The sequence below is a fragment of the Emydura macquarii genome, unplaced genomic scaffold (genome assembly GCF_026122565.2).
Source record: "Emydura macquarii macquarii isolate MOO-44397 ecotype Brisbane River unplaced genomic scaffold, CSIRO-AGI_Emac_v2 contig_2422, whole genome shotgun sequence".
Classification (NCBI taxonomy): Eukaryota; Metazoa; Chordata; order Testudines; family Chelidae; genus Emydura; species Emydura macquarii.
In genome coordinates, this window is record NW_027132559.1 from 3,371,220 (window position 1) to 3,395,676 (window position 24,457).

General features: G+C 46.3%; 1 pseudogene; it reads right to left on the minus strand.

The window, feature by feature from the left end:
* Window positions 1-17,534: 17,534 nt before the first annotated feature.
* LOC137162072 (collagen alpha-6(VI) chain-like) lies at window positions 17,535-22,964 on the minus strand (annotated as a pseudogene).
* Window positions 22,965-24,457: the final 1,493 nt, after the last annotated feature.

Consider the following 24,457-nt stretch of genomic DNA (forward strand, 5'->3'; position numbering starts at 1 on the left):
CCTCAAGGAGCAGTGCAGCCTGGAGCAGGGCTGCTTGTGTCAGCCATTCTTGAGAGCTGCCTCACAAGGCAGGCTGCTCCCTGCTATCATGTCTGAGCTCTTCGTAGAGTTTTTCCCTGTTGTGCAAGAAGGGAGGGCCAGGGCTGCAAGCAAACTTCTCCATCCGCCAATATATGGCACAAGCCATCAAAATACGTGACAGATGACACAAGTGCGGAACACCTGGTCTTCTTTGCCCACTGTGCCACAAGTGACAGATTATAATGGCTTTTAGTCATAAAACCTGTTTTTAGGGATCTTTTCTCATTAGCTGAATTAAATAGCAAAACTGGCTTATTTGACTCAAATAGTGAAAAAACAGCCCCCCAAACAGGTTTTATACTTAAGAACCATTCTTTTCCATCAGCTATGGCACAATTCACAGCCAAAGAGCCCCTTTGCCCTATCCATGTCCTTCTTCGCACAAACAGGACTCTTTGCCCCCGACTTCCTCTCCCAGTCCGCTTCTTTTGCTGCTCCCCTTTGTTCCCCTTGCTCCCTGTTGTTGCCTTTTGTTCCTGTTGTTCCCCACTCCTTTACTTTTGCTCTCCACTCCCAAAAGACCCAGGAAACTCCCTGCGAAGCCTCCAGGAAGCAGCAGCAGCAACAGTAAAGGCAGTGGTAGCTCAGCTCCTCTCCAGGCTTCCCCGCTCCTCTTCTCAGCTCGTGGGCAGTGACAGTGGTTGTGGAGAGCAGCTCCACAGGGTGCCCCCCAGCTCTGCTGCTCCTGCTGTCTCAGGCTGCAGCTGGGCAGCAGGTAGTGGCTGGCAGCGACTCCTCTCACACGCACAAGGAGAGGAGAGGTTGTCAGCATGTGCTGGTGCCCTGTTCATGGTGATTTCACCACACACATATATCCAAGGAAGGGTGCTGTTTGGTGGGGTCTCTTCCTGTCCTCTCACCTGCTTCTGCTGACTGTAACACCAGCCCCAGCTGCTGTAGTCTGCAAAACTCTACTAGTTTGGACAGAATGGTGCAACAGTGAGCCTTAAATGCGCCATGGCAGAACCAACAATGAAATACAGTACAGTTGGGAGGTCAGTCTCCCTCCTTAACTAGGCAGGATAGCCAGCCACTTCACTTGCACTCACCTTTCATGCATCCCCAGTCTCCTGTCCACCACCCACCTCCTAATTCCTTCCCTTCCCCCTCGCAGTCTCCTACCCTCACATTCTCCTTCTCTGCCATGCCCCTTTCTCCTGCACCCCCTTCAGGTTCCTCCTGCCTCCACATTCCTCTGCACTTCTTAGTCTGCCCCCATGCTCTTCTGCCTCCCTACAGTCCTTTCAATCAGCTGCCTGCTCTCTACATTGCTCTGTACCCCATCAGTCTCCTCAGTTCTAGACATATTCCTGCATCTCCTTAGCCTTACTCTTGCTCCCTACATTCCTCAGATTCCTCATAATTTCCTGTACAGTTTCCTAACGCTCCCCCATGGCCACCACCACCACAATCTCATTTACAGCTCCTTCATGTTCTCTTGTCCCCTACCCAGTCCCCAGGTAGGGACTAAGGAGTCACCACAATTTCCCTGAGGGAACCCTGGCTTCAGTCCCCTTGGAAACAATTGGAAATGGTGGCCACCTTTAATGGGGGCAGCGGCGCTTTAATCTGTAAAGGCCATAGGGAAACAGTAGCCACCATGCTGAGATCAACCAGTTCCATTGATAGCAATTGGAGTTAGGGGCCATTTTGTGTTAGGACCGAACTTCCCTGGTCTGATGGCAGAAATCCACTGTTGCTAACCTGCATGACGTTATCAGTATTGCCAACCCCAAAAGTTCAAGAAGTCAAACTCCAAAATATCATTAGCTGGGCCTGTAGGAATATAGGCCCACGATGGTTTTACACTGAGTCTGCATGAGCAATGGGCCCAAAAGTACGTGAGCAAAAAAAAAAAAGAAATAATGAGAAAGGAGGGTTGTTTGTGTTAAACTTACAGTGACTCTTTGGAATAGCAGCATTATCTTATTTAAGGTTTGAGCTGAAGTAATAGAAATAAAGAAAACACGGTTAATTGGGTACCAGGCACAGTAAGTAATTGGTTATATGTTTGTTTGTTTAATTTATTAAAGAGAAATGTTTAGCCTGGCTGTTAGGGGAAAATAGGGCAAAGTGAGATAAGGAGAAAAAAAGCTTTGATGAGAGCAGAGTGCAGCCCTAAACTGATTCTGCTGGCTTTAGAAAAGGTTCAATAACCACCAGTGACATCGTTAGAGCTCCAACTCCATATCTGCCCCTTATCCCCCTCAGTGTATCTCTGGTCCCTCTAGTGGTTCATTGTGCCCCTCTCCAGTGCAAGGCGGGGGAAGGGGCAGCTGCAGCAAGGTCCCCTTCTTTGCTTCCCAACTCTGGGGGTGGGAGGGAGGGCACCTCCAGCAGTTCCCCTCTGCTCCAAGCCACCCCAATGAGAATGGTGTCAGCTGCTCCCTCTCCTGCTCCGTTCCCCAAAAATCTTCTATCTACTCCCCAAGGTAGGGAAAAGAGCTCTGCCAGCCTCTTGTAGTAGCCCTGATTGGGAGAGGGCACCCAGTCAGAGGGGATTTTGCCTGTGAGCGGGCTGGAAACTGCATGAGAGCTGCTCCTTCTCCTGTCATCTTGAGACTGGCTCCAGCAGCAGCCAAAAAACAGGGTTACTTACCAGTAACTGTTGTTCTTCGAGATGTGTTCCTCATATCCATTCCATTACAGGTGAGTGCGCACCCCGTGCACTGGTCTCTGGAACTTTTTTGCCCTTAGCAAGCCCCGTAGGGTTGGCTCAGGCGCCCCCTGGAGTACCGCGCTCATGCCGTGGTACATAGGGCGCTGCCGACCCACGGGCCCCCCAGTCCCTTCTTTCTGCCGACTCTGACAGTGGGGATGGATGGCGGGTGTGGAATGGATATGAGCAACACATCTCGAAGAACAACAGTTACTGGTAAGTAACCCTGTTTTCTCTCTTCAAGTAATTGCTCATATCCATTCCATTATAGGTGATTAAATAGCCATACCTTGGAAGTGGGTAGGAGTCAGGGTTGAGCTGCTCTCACCAGTACTGCTCTGCTGAATCCCGCGTCCTCTCTCGCCTGCTGCACGATGGCATAGTGAGACGTGAAGGTGTGCACCAACGACCAGGTTGCTGCTCTACAGATGTCCTGTAGGGGCACTCCTCCCAGGAAAGCCGCAGTTGAGTGCACTGTCACAGTTCCTGGAAATGGCACCTTCACCTGCTCGTAGCAGGTCCTAATGCAGGCGGTGATCCAGGTGGAGATGTGCTGGATGGAGACAGGTGAGCCTTTCATCTGGTCCGCCACTGCCACGAACGGCTGCATTGACTTCCGGAATGGCCTGGTCCGCTCTATGCAGAAGGCCAGGGCTCATCTGATGTCCAGCGAGTGCCATCTCCGCTCCTCCTCCGAACCGTGCGGTTTAGGAAAAAACACGGGGAGGAAGATATCCTGGTTATAATGAAACTGGGACACCACCTTAGGCAGGAAGGCCGGGTCGGGGGTCTCAGTCACACCTTGTCTTTATAAAAGACGGTGTAGGGGGACTCCGAGGTCAAAGCTCATATCTTGGAGACCCTCCTAGCTGATGTAATGGCTACCAGGAAGGCTACCTTCCATGAGAGGACGAGCAGCGGGCATGTAGCCATAGGCTCGAAGGGGGGTCCTGACAGCATGGTGAGGACCAGGTTTAGATCCCAGGGAGGCACCGGGTCACAGACCTGGGGATACAGCCTCTCCACTCCTTTGAGGAACCTGAGAGACATTGGGTGCGAGAACAGCGATCTCCCCTCCAACAGCTGGTGGAAGGCAGAGATGGCTGCCAGGTGCACCCTCAGGGAGGACAGGGCCAAGCCCTGCAGCTTTAGGTGGAGCAGGTACTCCAATATCGCCTGTATAGACGAACGGTTCGGTGGGATCCCCTGGGACTCTGCCCAACAGGAAAAACACTTCCACTTTGCTCGGTACACCACCTGAGTGGAAGGTTTCCTGCTACCTAGCAGGACCTGTTGGACCTGCACCGAGCAGGCTCTCTCCCCCTCCATCAGCCATGGAGTCTCCACGCTGTCAGGTGGAGGGAGTCCAAGTCCAGGTGCAGCATGCTTCCCCGGTCCTGAGAGAGCAGGTTGTAGCGCTTCGGGAGCGGAATTGGTGTGGCAATGGACAGGTCCAGCATGATGTGAACAAGTGCTGTCTCGGCCATGCTGGGGCAACTAGAATGATGTCCGCTTTGTCCCTCTTGATCTTCAAGAGGACTTTGGGCAGTAGCAGAATAGGGGGAAACGCATACATGAGGGTCCCCGTCCAGTCTATAAGAAACGTGTCAGAAACAGAGCCCGGCTCGCGACCCCGGAGCGAGCAAAACCTCGGGCACTTCCTGTTCCAGGATGACGTGAACAGGTCCAGTTGGGGAACACCCCACTTGCGGAAAATGGAAGTCACCACCCCCGGGTGCAGTGACCAGTCGTGGCGGGGTAGAAACGACCGGCTGAGGCGGTCCGCCTCGTCGTTCCTGACTCCCGGGAGGTGAGAGGCAGACAAGTGGAAGTCGTGCCTCACTGCAAGGTCCCAAAGTTGAATAACCTCCTGGCAAAGAGCCGAGGAGCATGCCCCCCCTTGCCTGTTGATATAAAACATGGTCGCCGTGTTGTCCGTCAGGACTTGCACCGTCCTGCCCCTCAGGAATTTCAGGAAGACCCTGCAGGCCAGGCGGACTGCCCTGAGCTCCCGAACATTGATGTGGAGAGCCTGCTCCTGCACCGACCAAAGGCCCTGGGTGCTGAGGTCTCTGCTGACTTGGGCCCTCCAACCCACATCTGAGGCGTCCGTGATCAGAGTTATCGAGGGCGTGAGTTCTCTGAAGGGAGCACCTTTCAATACTTCCCCTGGGACCATCCACCAATCCAGGGAGGACAGGACTTCAGATGGGACAGTGACTACTCTGCCTAGTGAGTGCCTGGCTGGAGCGTAAACCGAGGCCAGCCAGCTCTGGAGGGGTCTGAGCTTGAGTCGGGCCAACCTTACTACATATGTGCAAACCGCCATATGTCCCAACAGCTGAAGGCAGTGCCTGGCTGTCGTCATGGGGGAAAATCTGGACCCCTCTGCGGCGGAGGTGGGCTGCCACTACCACCATACATTTTGTAAAAACCCTCAGGGCAGATGAAAGGCCAAACGGAAGGGACGCAAACTGGTAGTGGCAGCCAGCTACCACAAACCGGAGGAAACTTCTGTGACTGGGGAGGATAGTGATGTGAAAGTAAGCGTCCTTTAGGTCAAGGGCAGCATACCAGTCCCCTGGATCGAGAGCAGGAATGATAGAGGCTAGAGAGACCATACGAAATTTTAGACGTCTGATGAACTAGTTTAGACGTCGGAGGTCCAGAATGGGCCTCAGGCCTCCCTTCGCCTCGGGGATTAGGAAATAATGGGAGTAGAACCCTTTTCCTCTTTCCTGAAGAGGAACCTCTTCCACCGCTCTGAGTAGGAGAAGCGAATTCACCTCCTGCATGAGGAGATGCTCGTGAGAGGGGTCCCTGAAGAGGGACGGAGAAGGGGGAGAGTCTGGGGGGAAGGCAGAGAGTTGCAGGGCATAACCTCTGCATACTATGCTCAAGACCCACCGGTCTGAGGGAATGCCCCGCCACTCGGTGAGAAAAGGTCTCAGTCTGTTCTGAAAGGGAGTGTGATCCAGGTAAGGGCAGGGATGCCACCCTCGGGCGTCCCATCAAAACTGTCTCTTGTTGCTGCCCTTAGAGGTTGGCTGCTGTGGCCCCCCTGAGGGGCCTTGGCGGTCCCGGTGGTTGGGAGACCTATATCTATCCCGACCCCTCCTGGGTTGAGGAGGTCGGGGAGGCAGTCTTGGTGCCTGTAGAGGTGGACGCTCAGGACGTGGCCTCGCCTGGCGCCTCGCGGGCTGCGGAGTGTACAGGCCTAATGACTTTAGCGTGGCCCTGGAATCCTTCAGGGCATGCAATTTATCGTCTGTGCGCTCCGAAAAAAGCCCCGCACAGTCGAAAGGCTGGCCCTGAATTGCCTGCTGGACCTCCTGTGACAACCCAGAGGATTGGAGCCAGGAGCAGTGTCTCATGGCAATGCCCAATGCCATAGCTCTACCCGCGGCATCCGCAGCATCGCTAGCAGACTGGAGGGATGCTGTTGCCACTGTCGCCCCCTCCTGGATAAGAGTGGCGAAATCCTCAGTCTGGTCCTGAGACCACCCTTGAAGGAATTTTTGGAGAGAAGACCAAAGATTTAAGTTGTATCTGCCCAGGAGAGCCTGGTGACTGGCTATCCTGAGCTGCAAAGCCCCTGTCGAGTACACTTTCCTGCCAAAAAAGTCAAGTTTCTTGTTGTCTTTGTTCTTAGGGGTATTTGCTTGTACCCCTTGTCTATCACGCTGGTTGACAGCCTCCACGACTAGTGACCCCGGGGCAGGATGGTTGTATAGGTACTCGAAGTCCTCCGCAGGGACATAGTATTTACGCTCAGCGGCCTTGGAGGTAGGGGCCACTGAGGCGGGGTTTGCCATAGGGCCTTAACCCTCTTTAAGACCCACTCATGTACAGGGATGGCAACCCTGGATGGTCCTGCTGAACCTAAGACCCTGAAGAGGGGGTCCCTCCTCCTCTGAGAGTTCTTTTAAACCCAGGTTCAAATTATCTGCTACCCTCTTAAGAAGCTCCTGATGAGCTTTGAAATCAGGAAGAGGGGCTCTCATATCCCTGGCGGCTGCGTTGTCTGGGGAGGAAGAGGATGACTGCGGGAGGGGCCCTGCAGAGGGACCCTCCTGTGGGTCGGATTCCTCATCAGAGGAATGATCTTTGTCCGCCCTGGCTGGAGGGGGGGGTGGTGGTATGGCCGTCGAGGAAGGGACTGACCCCGTACCCTGGGCCATCTGAGAACCCCAGGGTCCCCAGTAGGGCCATTGCCAGGGACCTTGTGGCCAAGCAGGGATCAGCCCTGGTGCCGCATAGGGAGATACCCCGTGCGACCAGTGCCCCGGGCTATGGGACCGGTGTCGCCGAGACTTGCAGTCTCTGTCGTCTCTCCCAGATGAGCCATTCTGAGACGATGAGTGGTCTCGACGGTGCCAGCGGTGTGAGAGACTGGAGGAGCTGGACCTGCGCCGAGTCGAGGTCTTGTATCTACGTTTCCTCGGGGATCGAGAGCGGTGCCGACCCTCTGGTGTGCGCCCCCTCCTGGACTCATCAGAGCGGGAGCACTCTCTCAGTGCCGGGCGGTCTGTCAGTGCCGGGCTGATTGTGGCGGATCGGGAGCGGTGCCAATGTTCCCTGCTCACTGTGTGGTCCGGGGATCTGGACCAGCGCCGAGGGGACTGCAGAGGCGTCGGGATCCTCTCTGGACTGCGCACCAGGGGTGCGCTGGTATAGGGGTCTGCACCGGGCTCCACGTGCGAATGTCCTTGGAGTCTCATGGTGCCGGGATCCGCACCGGACTGCGTGCCGGGGATCGTGACCGCCGTCGAGTCTCCATATCTGATTTGGGAGGACGAGTGGTTGGTGCTGGGCTGTGCCCCGGGGTTCGGGACCAGCGCCGGGTGCTTCTGTCAGGTGCCGGGATCCATGCGGGGGGCTCTCTCGGGATAGAGAGCGGCTCATTGAGGAGGGACTCCGGTGTCGACGTCCCGCTGATGAACCTCGGGAGCGGCCTCGGTGCCGCGGTGTCGAGGGGCTCAACGACGCAATGTCGGAGCTAGGAGGGGAGCCCACATTCTCAACCCTCCTCGACCGTCTGAGGGGAGACCTTGAGTCCTGTCTCCACCACACACCGGGGGCACCCAGCGCAGGTTTTCCCTGGGATGCCAGTCCCTGCGTCCTCGGCCGAGGGGGGGATGGAGGCGTGGGCAGGCCCATGAGGGCGCGTGTCGCAGCGAATGCCTCCGGCATTGACGGTCCCTGCAGGGGCACTCCCCCACCCCGAGGAGTTGGGGGAGGATCCCTGCACGGAGATGCCGGTGCCGGAGCACTCTCGACGGCACGTGGCTGGGGCATCTCCTTTGCTACCCCCAGCGGTACCGGTGGCGCGGGGGAGTCCATGTGTGCGGCAGCTTGCTGCCTCTTTTTCTTTGGCACCGCCGGCTGCTGTTTTGACTGTCCTGGTGCCGGCAGTGCACTGCATACCGACGAGACGCTTGGTGCCGCAGGGGAGCGAGAGGCTTCTGAGTCCAGTCGGAGCACGGACTCCATGAGAATCGCCTCGAGGCGAGTGTCCCACTCCTTCTCGGTGCGGGGCTTAAAAGCCCTGCAGATTTTGCACTTTTCCCTCCGATGCTGCTCCCCGAGACAATGGAGGCAGCAGTCATGAGGGTCGCTGGTCGGAAAAGCCTTACCACAGTCTTTGCAGGTTTTAAAACCCGTTGAGCCCGGCATGGCTCAACGTAAAGCCCCGAAGGGCAAACTTATCTATCAGCTCTAACTCTCTAATTTACTACTTAAGAAAAACAACAACTCTAGACTAACTAACAACTACAGGGATTGCTACTTGCTTAGAAGCAAGGGGCAGATGTTCCAGCTACCGTCAACGGGCGGAAAGAAGGAACTGGGGGGCCCGCAGATCAGGCTGCACCCTATGTACCACGGCAGGAGCGCGGTACTCCAGGGGGCACCTGAGCCGACCCTATGGGGCTTGCTAAGGGCAAAAAAGTTCCGGAGACCAGTGCACGGGGCGCGCACTCACCTATAATGGAATGGATATGAGCAATCACTCGAAGAGAGAACCCCTATTACTCAAGGTGAAATATCAAGAGTTGGCAATGCTGTATTAATGTATATCTTGCAATATTTATGGTTTGACTGAAGCGTCCCAGTTGCTTTAATCATTTGATAACATGAGAATCTCACTTAAAAATAAATAAAACTGAGTTTCTAGCCCTCATGATTCTGGAGAAAAGTTCACTCCCCAATTTCCAATATTGGAAAGCAAACAAACACAATTAAAAAAAAAATCTCATGATGTTTGGAGCTTCCCTCTTGACTTTTGAACCATGAAGGCTGGCAATTCTGCAAGTCAGAAATTCATCAGAACCATTAAATAACCCAAATATTGAGAGACGCTCAAAAATAGCTAGAATTGATAATATTGGAGTGGACAGGCTGTATGAGGATCTCAGAACTGCTATAGAAGCCTAACCCATAGCATGTTGAAGTCAATGGGACTCTTTCCATTGACTTTAGTGGGCTTTGGCTCAGACCCTGTAAAAAGAACCATCTGCACTTTGAGGTAGTTCTAGCACCTTCTCCGCATCTACTTCCTATATTCCCACCAGCCAGCAACTTTACCACAACAACCAACACTACCCCGCCTCTCCTTTTCTCCTCTCCTGGCAGCAGTGACTAAATGGAGCCTTGCAAAATCCTCATTAAAGTTTTCTGAATCAAACAGGCTGAGCTATTTACTTTTATTTTGGAATGGCCAACTTTGGTGACAATTTAGCCAAGCTGATATGATCTCTCTTTATGTATGGGAGATAAATGGTAGAGGGCACTGGAGCCACTTCGGAATGTAGATGGTTCCTTTGCATGCCAGCTCTGAGACCCTCCTACAGTCCTACCTTTCCTTCTGCATGGAGGAATGAAGCTATCAAAGGCACTCAGTTCCCCAATTCAGACAACAGCATCTAAGCAAATATTTTTTTAAAAAGTCAATGTAGGCTTCCAAAGTAAATCAAGCAGCCGGGTGGAGCTGTGTAATTTTCAGAATTACTAATCAATTTTATGCTCTCTGACCCTGTTAGTGCAACAGAATCCCAAATCTCACTTAGCAAGAGGTTTTACAGATGTTTTCCAACTTAACTTTCCAAGGCCAAATTCTGTTCTCATTTACACTCATGCAATTGGTTGGAATGGGAATGCAAGGGTTTATGACCACAATAGGTGACCACGATAGGTCCCATAGCTCCAACCATTCAGATTTACTTGAACCAGAGAAAATATCTCAAAGTTTATATTAATTCTAAGAATTGCACAACTCAACACAAGTGCTCAGTTTGCTTTATAAATAAGGTTAAACAGACGAGGGTTTTTTCGATGACATTTTGTTCATCTACCTTGTTTGTGCACGTTTATACTTTCACTCATTTTCTTAGTTTTGATGCAGCTAGAGATAAAGCACCAAATTTGACACCACTATGAACTACACAGATAAAACAGAGGACAGAATTTAACTTTCATTCTGCAGAACTACCTCTCTCACACATTGGATAACTAACATGGATTGTGGGTAAAGCACCAGAGACAGAACTTTTTCAGTGGCTGGTCTGAGACAGTGGAATGAACTTTCACAGGAACTAAGGACCTCACAAATGTCACCACTCCTGCGCCAAGTGCAAGACACTTCTCTAACAAACACATAGCAACATTTATATTAAAACAAATAAACCAAACACTACCAAAACAAAACACTTCCTGAATACACTTGTACCCCAAAGGAGCGAATGAGAGAACAAACAACATCTGTCACATGTTAGTCAAATTGTGCTATACACTACTGGAAGGCATGCAGATACTGTGGCAATGAAGAACCTTTATAAAACAACATCTGAAGGGTCAAGACCTATGGACTTACTCACAGTGACAAGTGACCCATTGCACCAGTAGTTCTGCTTTTTGTTACCTGATACTGAGCTTTCTTTTCCCGATATGAAAGTGCTCACTGACATATTGCTCATTTATATGCAGCAGCTTCTGCTAGGGCAGTCAGTGAGGCATCAACATCAGGAATAGGAACTGGAGGATGTGGGGGAGAGCAGAACTTCCCATAAGCGATGATGTTGAAAGAAATAGTATTCCCTGTTTTCTCTGCACATGCACAAGTTCTCAATTTAATGATTAGAGTGCAATCACTTCCAAGCCTTTAAGTATCTGACCACAGCAGCTGTTTTATCTCCACAGCAAAATATTTGCTAATGAATTTATTGTAGAAAGACCCTGCTTACTTTGTTGTTCAAATGTGAACTTTCCATGGCTATCTGAGACTGTGAAAACATCTCCTTTTGACTAAACAGCATTAAGACCTCTAAAAGTTTATTGGCAATGGAAGCAACTATTTCATCTCTATAGTAGTAGTGAGTTCTTTATTATCTACATTTCAGTAATCTCCTGCAGACCACAAATGATCTCTTTTTGCTAGGCACACTACACACTCTCTCCCTCTCGAGTTTGAGATGAGATGCAACAGCAAATATGACAAACAAGGGGCTATGTCCGTCCCGGGGAGATATTCTTAAGGATGTGAACAAAAGCTATATATCAGAAATGGACATACCACAGGAACATCAAAGGCAAAAGATACGTCTTAAGGCCGGTGGCATACAGGCAGTAGCAAATAAGCATCCACACTACATTATTAGGTGACATTTCATTACAAGGAAACCTCTACCAAGGTTTTAAAAGATATTTACATGGGAAATTCAGTAGCCAGAAAAGAAAAATTAAAGTATTCTAAAATGCTGACGGCAATGGGAGGCTGTGGATATTCAGCACCTTGGAAAATCTAAACATTTTCGATCAAGGTCATATACTAAGAGGTAGAGCTGAGTCTAGAAGCCGGGTCTCCAAACGTCCAGTACCATGCTCTACACCTTACACCACAGTGCCACTTTCTGTGCCTTGTCTACTGTATTTTTCCATTGCAGCTATCTATTGATAAGATAAATCTATGTCATGTGCTGTAGTTTTACTAGGCGACCATGCTTTTAGAGACCATCACCAGAGGGATGCCGTAACTCAGAGTGCTAACAATCCTTGATGTCTGAGGAGTGGAATCTCAAGTAGGAGTAAGGTATTCCCTCTGTATTAGTGAGACCATTACTGGAATACGGTGGTGAACTGTGTCCAGTTCTGGTGTTCACACTTCAAAAAGGATGGTAAAAAATCAGAAAGGATTCCAAAAAGAGTTATAAGAATGATTCCAGGTCTGGAAAGCCTGCCTTATAATGAGAAACTTAAGAAACAAAATCTATTTAGTTTATCCAAAAGAAGATTAAAGAGTCAAGAAGGTTAATCGCAAACAAGTCCTTTCAGAACAAGGCCAATCACACCCACCGTGTCTTCTCTCTCTACTACTTTCCCTGTCCTACGGCTCAGCCTATCTCCACCTCTGCAAAGAGCACGGGGCAGAGAGGGACAGGAGTAGCTGCATGGAGCCAAGAAGTGGCTCTGTGCATTGTGGCTGGCTGGTGAGAGAGTGCAGGTGAGTAAAGAAAAAGAGGCCTCTCTGTCCATCCTCATGTCTGAATGAGAAAGGTGAGGGAAGGAGGGAAAGAAAAGGAGGGTCAGGCTGATGGCAGGGGCCAAGAAGAGGAGGAGAGAGTCTTTGCCTCAATTTAGTATTGTAAGAATGATTGGACTTGTCTATAGGAGTTTAAGGGTTAAAATTGTCAGTGCTGTTTGGTGAAGTAAATGAAAATACTGCTATTTCATCCCACTTACTTACACAAAAAACAGCTGGAACGTTCTGTCAGATCACATGTTTTGGAAGCATTCATCCACAGCTCCAATTTACTTCAACTAGAGTTTAGTGCTCAGCTTCTATTAAAATTAAGCCCTAAAATTGCTAGTTACCAAGACCTGATGTGTCTCCTTGGTGAAACTCTGGTTTTTAGAGAAACATATCTTCTATCATCCTGCATCATCCTTGTTGCATGCTTCACAGAAGCAAATGGAGCCTCAGCTATGTCTTCGTCTCCTGACACATCTTCACCTATTTCAAAGCTAGGGATAAACAGAAGCCAGGAACAGAAAACATTTTTGTTAATGCACCCACAGCTAATCTAATGTGAAGGAGATTGTTTGAACCAAAATTATAACTTCCTAGCTTTTCTTCAGAAAATTTACTATCACATTAACTAATTATTAGCACCAGGTATGCAGAATGGCAGGCACAACCCAACCCTAATGGCACTATTAATACACTAGAATTCTACTGTAATTTAAAAATATATATATATTTTCTGGCACTTACTTTATTTATTGTTTAAAACAGAAATGGGTTAGTCAACAGCCATGGGTCCTAATAGCAAAACTCTCTCTTTAGCCATAGAACAAGTATGATACAGGAGTGTACAAGCTACTTCATAGCACTCTGACAAGGCTCCCTCGTCTCTAATCTGCAGGCACTTTTTCCAACAAGCCTTTATTAGTTTTAAATATTTATACACACAAAGAGAGAGAGAAAAAAAAAGCACTCATGTGGGCTTAGCACCTGCCCAGAGAGGCTTTCATGTAGGGTGGAGTAATGTGCTCAGTGCTCAGAAATGTAATGAAAACCGGTTAGTAGAGATGAAAGGGGGCATGATGGGTGCAGGCAAGGTGGGGCGAGGGCATAAGTACTTCCATTCAAGCCCGTGAATGCATAACCATATGTGGCGGACAGCTGTAAGTTTTCTAGTTACATCTACTAGTAGCCCAGAACCATGGCCAAGTATGCTTAAAAGCTACACTTAGAAGGCATTGAGAGCACGAGCAGCCATGAGGGACAGCCACAAATACAAGTGTAGCTGGGAAAGTTTTGGAACACTGTAAACATTGCAGACAGCTGTGTATTGTGATAGATTATCAATGTGCTGTTCTTGCTGGCCCAGAAGCCAGAAGCACCTATTCATCTCAGTTTATTTATTGGATCATGAGGAACAAAACTGTGCTGGTAGCTCCCTGTTGTTCTCAATCTGCAACCCTATAGGGGTGAGCCCTTAAAATCAGCTGCTTCATGTGATAGAAAGCCAGCACGTGCAGTTGCACGGTGACCTGGAGTAAAATCCATGCTCTCTACTACTGTCTTCTTATTGCATCCACCCTCTTAAGCAATTACTCTTCTTGACTCCTGCCAATGGCATTCTTGAACCTCTGCCCTGATTAGCCAGAACTCCTACCTTTACTTCACGCTTTGACTGGGCTAGCCTATCTAGGTCTGCCAAGTGTCACACATCTCATGGGACGCTCATATATCTGGTGGCCCTCTCATGTCTGCCTGCATTCCAGCTGACATGTCGCACATTCAGCCAGGCTGCAGCCGGACACGGACATTGCTTGTCCTAATCACTAAGTGCCACCTGCTCTAGTGACTGGCTTCATTTAGCCAATGGCCTCTTCGCCTCCCCTCTTCCTCCTCCTCCTGCTGGTGCCAGGACAACTGGAGCTCCCAGGGAGGAAGCGGGCGGAAAGGGTGGTGGCGGAGAAAGAATAAGGGGGCAGGACTGAAAAGGCTAATGGAAAGAATTAGGGTAACTATCTCAGGCTCCCCCACAGCCCAGCCCTGCTCTGACTGCTCCCATTACCCTCCAGGTTCTTTCCCAATCTATCCCTCTTGCTGATTCTCTCCCTCCAGCAACGCTCCACAGTGGCCCTTGACTTCTTCCAGTATTCTGGTCCTGACTGGCTTCCCTAACCTCCCTCCAGTGGTCCTGATTTCTCCCAAGCCCTTCATGAATCTTACGTGTGTGACAAATAGGGTCCTCCCTCCCTCCCACCTGCTCTCACTGATCACAGAGCAAAGAGGAGACAGAGGGCACATAGATAACTTTTTTGCATCAGTGTGAAATATCATTCCTGAAGCTGTAGAAAGCTTGGCAGCTATACTTACAAGTTGGGTTTATGTGCAAACAGTTGTGTGAAGCAAACATAGGAGTTCTGTGGAAGTATATTCCACTGTCAGATTTTCTGTTTTGCTAAAATTTCCAAGATTTTAGATTGTTTTCCCATTCCACATAGGGAGCGAAAAAGAGACATTTCTAAATTTTTCACAGAAAATTAGCACAAGCCCCCTCCTCCCCACCACAATAGGCAGTTGTTTAGGGCACTCACCTGGTATGTGGGAAAACTCAAGTTCAAATCCTAGGGCAAGGTCTCCCACGTCTCACATGACTGGTCTAATTATGTGGCTATTCTGGAGTGGGGTGAGAAGCTTCTCTCTCTCTCTCTCTCTCTCTCACACCACATTTTCTTTAACTTCCTCCTGGCAAAATTTATGTCAAAACTGATGCATTCCTGGGAAAGTTTAGGTTTCAACAAATTAGCATTTTCTGATGAAAAACCATTTGTCAAAAAATTTCTGACCTACTCTACTCATTGGCACATATATTTGTATCTTCTGTGATGATTAAAGGGTAGAGCTGCAGCACAATACACAAAGAATTAGCTGTGAAGCATTCATACTGGTCATGGAAGTTTTACAGCTAATTTCAGCTCTGGAAAAGGACCCAATGCATAATTTAAAAGACTGGCTTCACAAAAATATTTTTAAGAGAAGGGGTGGAATCAGGTGACAAAGCATTTGCTTGATTATGAGAAGCATAAACATCCAAACAAAAGAAAATCCCTTAAGGAGGAGCAAAAATTAATGATGCAGAAGGAGTAAAAATGTATGTGAAGTAGAGACCCACTCAGTGTACATGTGTACATGGGTTCTATGTCTTCTTTAAAATTCCATAAGAAATAAGCATTTATAGTATAAACTTCCTTCTAGCCATATATACAGCATGAGACACCTAGGGCACAGGACATTCCTTCTAACAAACGTGCTCTCTATTTTTCAAGAATATCCAATACAAATTTTATTTATAAGTAAAGATTCTAGGAACCTAATATTTAGGATACGGTCTTTTTTTAAAAAAACAACAATCATCTTGCCATGAAGGTGATTACTATATATATTTAAGGTTTATATATTCAAAACAGAGTCAAATGTGAGAGGGAGCATTATTAAAGAGAGTTTTCGCTTGAGGAAGATGTGTAGTTGTTCCTAATTTAAATGCCATTACTTCACTCTTCTCTCTGCTCGGTCATTTTTTGATTCTAAACTGTACTCAGTAACCGAGCAGGAAATTGTGGTTGAAATTGGAAAAGGAAATTATAATGTACAATGTATCCCCACACTGTTTATTATCTCTAACCAAGGTTTTGGTGTTTGACAGTTTTCTCAAGGGAAGAGGAAGGGACATTGAGTTTATTCAGTAGTTTCGCTAGTCTTCATGTTGAAACATTCAAGGGCAAATTCCGGCTTATATTAAGGTTTCTTTTTAAATTAATTTTATTTAAAAATATAACATGACACATTTGGGTTAGCATCTTTTGATATGCAAAAAAAAATAACATTAAGATGAGAATCTTATCACCTGTTGAAAAACCTCCAACAAAGAACTCTCCGAGTGGGTCTCTCAGTTACCATTTATCTCTCAGTATAATCAATTAATAACTGATTGGACTCACATGGGTCTTTGGCTCTGACGGATACATCAGTTTATGAGCGTTGAGTGTGATAAATTTGGTCTTGAGTTCTTTTGGTGGATAGCTGTTGACTGCACTGTTGAGATAGCAGAACATGGTAAATGAAATTGATCAGTTTGGTGGAATTTAGAAAGTTTTGCCAAAGCGTTTCCTTTTTGCCCCAAGCATGTGTTTAACATGACTGACTTCATTAATTTTACAGGATTATCATGAACTTTGAGATCTGATCCTGCACTCACTGGAGTCAATAGTAACACTTCCATTGACTTGAATGGATGAAGGAATGAGCTCTGTATACTTAAGCTTTAGTAACAGGATGGACACATGGATTAGAAATGTTTTTTAGTATGGTGCACTAGCTATACTGAGAATGAAAGCAACTGGCAAACTCAGTGCAAATCACGTGTCTGGTTTCTTTCTGCCTGGGCTACATTCACAATGAAACAAAAGCATCGAGGGAGGATAAATAAGTTATTTTTCATATATAATACATATGTTCAATCTCCCTTGCAGTTCAATTTTCCTTAAAGGCTCATTTTTGCAAAAGGATATAAAAGTTCTATTTTGCTGTGTCAGAAGAAGATGGGTGGGATTTTCAAAATCACCTAAACAAGCTCAGTGACTCTCCTTTAAATGGAAGGTGGGCTTCTGAAAATTCCACCCTAATTTTGTAATATCAGATTGCATGCAAATGTTGAGGATATCAGTTTGATAATCCAATTCTAAATTGTAAACGCCAACAATATATTAGGGTTGCTCTGTAGGCAGTATATATTGTTACCCTTCCAGAATACTAAATCCATCTTCCACCTGCATTTTCTAATGAACTGCATTCTAGTGACACAAAAATACAATCCTCTCACTGGCATATCACTCTGTAGATGTATTTCTAGGTCAGAATGTTCCCTATTTGTTCTATAAATAATATCAGGAATGGATAGCAGAAAGAAATGGTAGGGATAGAAGGCACTTAATCATGTAACTAGTTCAAATAGTGGTAGAAGCCAGAAGTGACTAAAATTCATTGTTATCTGCTAGATGTTAGGTGGTCTATGTGAAATAAGGTTAGTGGCCTTACTTCATTTCCCAGTAGGCATATTTCCACATCACAAAGCTCAGTCACACAATGTTGATAGCATCAGTAAAGAGTCCTAGGAATGAAGCAGCATGAAATTGAATCACCCTTTCACCCTCCCCCCCTCCATGGAATTAAGCTGATCGCCCACGAACTCCCCTAGGGTTAAGAAAATTCACTGGAAAACAAAGACTAGCTCTGATGTAATAACTTATGCCTGACAAGATGCACAAATGGTTTAATAAACCTCACTACATATTCAAGTTCGGGCTTGTGAACTCTGCAAAGCTGAACCAAATGATGTTCCAGGGGAATGCCAGCAAGCTCTTCCAATTCTTTGTCATTATTTGTACGATCTAATGAAATTACAAATAGAGCATATCCTTGCCACTTGGCACTCAGAGATGTTTTCAATGTTTCTTTATCCCACTGACTTGTTTCTCCAGTAGATATAACAATGATAGCCTTGTGTTGTCTGAGGTTGGGTGCAGCTAAGAAACCATTATTGATTGTCCACTGTATGGCATGGCCAAGAGCAGCTGCTCCATTCAGCTGTTGGACAGGTCCTTGGAATGTCTTTTCATTAACTGTCTACTGCTGTAGGTGACAAAGTCAAACTCTATCTTTACTGGGCTCCTCCCTGTGCGGGGTTTGAAACCTATTGGAGTATGGCTCACCACAGCCACCTGATCACCAATATTAGGGGCTTTTCGCTCAGAGAAAATTTCAAAACTATCAAGCACTCTACTCAGGAAGTCTTCACTTTTTCAAATTCAGCTCCACTCATTTTTCCTTGAGCTATCCAAATGAAAGCAGCATCCACATAAGCCTGTGGTGAATGGGGTGTGGGGCTATGTCTACACTGACGGCAGCAAAGTCGCCACCGTCAGATCAACCTATCTGGATCACTGAGCTGTCAATGAAGAACCACTCAGTCAATCTAGAAGTCGCCACTGTTAATCCACCCCCACAAGTGATGTAGCGCTGCATCGACAGGAATATGATGTGAAGATGGTGCACAGAAGAGAAGCACAGCAGTCGACGGGAGTTACACAAGTTTTCTGTGTAGTTTGCTTAACTCCCATTGACTGCCGCTGAATCGCCAGGGTACATGTAGACCAAGCCTGGGTATTCACAAAAGATATCTGGTTTATTTTTGTCTGCAAATGATCATAAATAAGAGAATTGCTAACTAATTTTAAGTAACTAAAAGCATGAACAGACTAAATGTCTGAGTTTGCAGAGTGTCAAATTTTCCAGTGCTAAAAAAATAAGAAAGCTACCAAAAATCTTCTAAATAAATTATGAAAATTGAGGCAGAATTAAAATCAGAAAATGAAGGTTCAGATCCTGCAAGATGCTCAGCACTTTAACTCCCACTGAAATCAGAGGGAGTTGAATGTGGTGAGTAACTCATAGAAGGGGGTAAGAGCCTCACAAGACCAAGCCTTATTATGTTATAATTGCTTACTCTCCCATTTACTAATTTTAAGAGGCTGGTGACATTTGTGGCAATATTTACTTTGATGCAAACTCAGGGCCAAGTCCAACTTCCAATGAAACCAATGACAAAAAATTCCCATTGACTTTAGTATGAGATGGATAAGGAACCCTAAAGAAGTAGGATTTTATTATGATAGATAGTTATATGTCTCTAAAAGCAACAATCACAGCAGCACTGAGTGTCTTTTTGGGAACAGCGCAGAATTTGTTTGTAACAATTGAAATTTTATTAACAATTAATAAAACCCATTGAAACTTTCTTTGGGAAAGCATTACAAATATATGGCATCAAAGGGAGAAATCACTAAATGGACAAAAATGTGTCCATTTTCCAGGCCTTTTTAGTTTTTAATCCTATGTTGAAAAAAATGTTCAGACTTTTAATTATTCTAAGAATTCCAGCAAGCAGTGCGAGTGCTTTTCCCATTGATGCTCTTCAGGAGCCAGATCAGCAGGATACCAAGTGCTTCCACCAAGTTGTTAAGGACTCTGAACAGGAATCAAAGGTGCTCCATACCTTACAGGATTTAGGTCCCAAGTATCAAAAAGGTCATATCCAAAAAATCTGAAGTGCCCCATAATCTGTGAAATACTACCTTTCCCCTTTCATAGAAAGTGCAAGTCAGTAACCCAAAATGAACCCAAAATGAACAATAAGTTGTCTTATTTCTGATGTAATTAGAATTCAGTCCACTCACAAGCCATACACATTGACAACTGATGTCCAATACACCTGCTAAGTGTCCAAATTCATTTTTTATGCCTTTCTATAATGTAACATTATTTGTGAATTTGAGTATGTTGTCTGAGTCACATTAAGCATGCATGTGCTCTGTTGATATTTCACACCAAAGGACAGTTTCAGGACCAGACTGTCCGGAGCCTCTCATTGTACATTCGACGTAAGGACCAGGAACAGACCCATGCTTCACATCACCTTAATGGGGTGATGTGGGGGAGGGTGAGAAAGCAGGAGAAGCCATGACCCCACTTCCCTTCCAGACCAGGCTGTGAAGACTGGTGTATTAAGGAGAGCTGCCAAGATACAGTGTAGTGAGCTTCATATGGGGATGAGGCACAGGAGCAGTTGTCAATGTGGAACCACTCGGAAGATGGCAGTGGTGCTCAGTTAAATTTAATTAACATTCTAGTTCAGGATAAAATTTTCCATGTTGGGCAATGACTAACTCAGATTCCCAGCACAGCAGGCACTGATCCCAGATAAAGGAGGATTTAAACATTTTCTATACTTTTGAGTGTATTTCTTCATAAGAAAAGTGTGTCAACACAGATAATGGAGATGAGAGAGTGCCCATAAATGACAAATCGCTGTATTCCTTGGAAAACATATAAAAACAAAAACAAGGCTGGATAATCCAGTTATGGTTAGTTATAATCCCAGGAAGCCCTTAATGCTTTCTCTAACTCTTGCCAATATGTTGTGCTCCTTGCCAGACACCACCACAAATAGTTTCTCCTCTACCATTCCTCTAACCATATTATTTTTAAATATAATATGGATCTTACCGTAACAATGAATGCAGAGCTGAAATATTTTTAAGAATCGTTTATAATCTCCCTCGTAGAGAATATTTATTACATGAAACAATGCAGAATCATCCATCTAGAAACAACAAGAAAAGGCATTAGCAGAGCATTTGTTAGCAGACAAGTGGTGAGTTTTGCTTTAAAGATTTTGTTGTTGTGTCTGGATTTTTTTTTAAACTACACATACATATAACTGCAGTGTTCTGAGAAACTTTCTGATGAAAATCAGAGGCTCCACTCATAGAAGAATGCACCATGTGTTTAGTCTTTGAATCTGGTGTGCGATTTGAAAACACCCTAGTTATGGTACTCCACCAAACTGAAGATCTACAGTTCACCAGTTCTAGCATCTCTCCTTTATGGATCTGAGACATGGACTCTTTACAGATGGCACATTAAACAGCTTGAGCAATTTCACATGCACTCCTCCATTCAATAATGAGTATTCGTTGGCAGGGCAGAGTGATCAATATTAAGGTCCTTTAGAGAGCAAACACAACCAGCATTAAGAAAATGCACAAGGAACACAAGTTAGGTGGACTGGACATGTCATCAGAATGGAAGATCACAATCTCCCAAAACAGATCTTGTATGGGGAGCTGAGGCAGGGCAAAAGAAAGAAGTGTCATCTGTATAAGCTCTTCAAAGATAACCTGAAGAATAGTCTTCAGTGGGCTGGCATCAATCTCAAAGAACTCGAGCAAGTGGCTCAGAACAGGACTCATTGGTGGTCTCTGATGAGATCAACATGCAACAGGTTTGAGTGGGAGTGATGAAATCGTGTCCAGGCTGCACATGAAAGATGCCATAGAGCTGCAAACAAACATTGAGGACTTCCCAGGCCCTCAGTGTAACCGACTCTGTGCATCAGGGTTCGGACTTCAGAGTCATATGTGTAGCCATAGATGAGAATTGCGACAATAGCGTCATCATCATCAGGGATGGACTAACAACAGTTATGGTACTCATATATGCACTTATACCCAACCACTTCCTAATATAATGTGAAATCATATTTCAGGCATTCAGACAGAAACACATTAACTCCTATGACAAAAATGTCAGAAGTTTAACCCCAACCCAGACCTGAAGAAGAGTTGTGTTTAGCTCTAAAGTGGGTCTCTTTCACCAACAGAAGTTGGTCCAATAAAAGTTCAACCTGTGAGCCATACATAGTCAATGACATAATTCTATATAGCTTCCATGCTGACAAATCTTGGTGATCCTGCAATCCCCTTGTTCATCTGCTCGTCTGTTCAACTGCTCATCTGTTCAACTGCTGAAGAGCTCCAACTCTCCCAGTGACAGGTCCTCTGTAGTGTGCTGTTCTTTCCTAAGGATGCCAAAGCTTGAAGCCAGGAAGCTAGTCTCATGGTGATGGCTGTGGCCGTCAATATGACAACCATATCCAGTGCATCCATGACCACTTGTAAAGCAGTTTTTTTGACCATCTGGCCCACCTTTAAGACATCTCTCAGCTCCTCTATCTATCCTTTGGGAGTTTTGATAGGAAGGGGGTCACTCTCTCCCATATGAAAAAAATTATATTTTGCAAACAGGGCCTTTTTTCACACCTCTTGGATGAGGATGAGGAACGGTGGCTGTGCTTTGCCAAAGTCCCTTCACTAGCTTGAGTATACCCTTTTTGATACAGTCCTAGGTTGCCTATTTGGATAATCCTATCTAGGGTTGAGGAGCTCAGGATGTTAAAGAGCTCATGGGACTTCTCCTGGTTCACTGATGTCCAGAGTTCTCAGTGAATTAGGTCAAAAGGTCCTGGAACACTTAAGTTATCAGGAGCCAGTGCCATTGCTTCATCTGATGATGATGATGAGGACTTTCAGCAGAGACCTCCAGTGTTGCCTCAATCTATTTGCAGAGACTTTAGCTTGGGTCTGGCACAGGAGGCCCAGCTAGTGATGCTGCTAGGGAGCGAGATCTCTTCCAGGTGGAGAGGGGGATTTGTTCTGAGGCCTGTGTGATGGTGGTACCCAGTATGGCCAATAGAGACATGTTGTATGGGTACTGGCCAGCCCACTGTCACTTGAGCCTTGCCTGCGATGAGGCCCTGGAACAGGAAACTTTCAGTGCCTTCAGTGGTGGTGCCTCCCAACCATAGGTGGATGAATCTTGCCTTGATGTTTGTGACAACAAATGTCTCAGTGAAAGCAATGAAGAGTATATTTCTTCAAATGGTGATTCTCTAGGGTAGCACGACCTCAGGGCTGAGGGAGCTGGTCCCAGATGCGGTCTTGGTGTAGAGGATGTTTCTGGTGGGAATACAGACTTTTCAGCCAGAATATTTCTTGGGATCATGGAGGGTTCAAACATCAATGCCTGCATTGGCACATGTAAGACTGACAGTGTCATGGTCAAGGTTGGTACCTCACCCTCTCTTCTCTGTGCTATATTGGCAGTTAAACTTACATCTCTAGCAGTTAATGCAGTAGACAGTTTGGAGGGTTTGCCTCTGGAAAACTGGTGTTTAGGTTCTTTGTTACAAGACAATCTAGAGTGGTGCCTGGAGCCAAGTTTTTGCTTGTGCTCTGTCTTTGGCACCAGATCTGTCATCCTTGGGATCAAAGTCCAGGATACTGGTGCTGAGGCTGTTGATCCTGGGGCTGCCACTAGCAATGTCTTCAGTGCCCTTTTTGACTTCTTGCTGCTGGACCCCAGTGTGGGATGCCTGCTTGAGGGGTCTCCAGTTAGCTAGTTGCCAGTTCCTCCGGGTCTGAGGTGACCCACACAGACTGGTCTCATAGACATGGCTTGAGATGAATCTCTGAACTTACAGGTCTCGGAGGAAAAGGAGCAACAAACTGAGCATCCATCTGGAATGCAGCTCTCATTCAGGCAGATGAGACAGCCCCTGTGCCCATCTGAGTGTCCTTCACAAGAAGGACAAGGTTTAAAATTGGATGGTTTAGTGTCCACCAGTAGACATGGCAGTTGGCATGAAGCATCAGACTCCACTATATAGAAGGCTTGCTGAATTTAGTCATTATCTTTTTAAAGTCCAATTGGATCAAAGGTCTTTTTAAATGAGGAGAACAAATTCTTCAAGAAACTGCATGTCAGACAGTGCTGGATTCTAATCTCAAAGCCACAAGTGGCGAGAGAGGACTGAAGAAGGGTCATAGCTGCTTCGTTCTTTATGCCCTCACACAGGAACATGAGGTGATGCAGGGCACATGAGCAGCCCTAACAGCTATGCCAAAGACTCTGATTTTTCACATGAGGCACGTGTGTATCTCCATTAGGACCTACACTAACATATATTCAAAGAAAAAACAGAGGCTTACGCTGTAACTAGGTTTCTAGAACAGCTGCAGCAGAGGCCACAGCATGGGGTAGCATGAATAGGACTGAATAATTCAGTACCAGTGAGAAAACACACACCCTTGAGTGTTTTCACAGGAAAAAACACTCTACACTTGATAGTGTCTCATGCTCAGTCTCAATTTGGTTTGGCAATCTCTGTCCCAGACACATTTATTATTTAATCACCTTACAAGCTGTCTATTACAAATACAAGCCAGAGGCAAACTATAGTGGGCCAAATTCATCCGAGGCATATCTCCATGTACTTCAGTTATGTTATGGGTAAGTATGTCCCACTACATTTAAAGATCACGTTTTTAATCTGAGACCCTTTCCAACTGTTTGTCAACATAACAAAATAACTCTTATTTGTAGAAACAGTAGAAAGGAAAGAAGACAGAGATTTACTTTATGGGTACATGAAAGGCATAATTATGATACAGAGTATGAGTAAATCAAGTCTGAATTTGTGCCGTGAGTGTCACCAGAGTCAGTAACAATTCAAGAGGGTAATTAGGGGTGAGTGAGCAGCAGTTTGGTGTGAGAAAGAATCGGGGTGGTACATATTTACATAAAGATATGAAGGTAATGAATAGTGATATTGCTGGCCAGAAACATCTGGAAACATTGCTTCCAAAAATTCAGAATAACTCAAACTAGTTTTTAATTGTAGTAGGGATGGAACAGGAGAAATGGGTCATATTTTAGAATACCAAGCACACTTCCTTAAGTGCTACATAAAA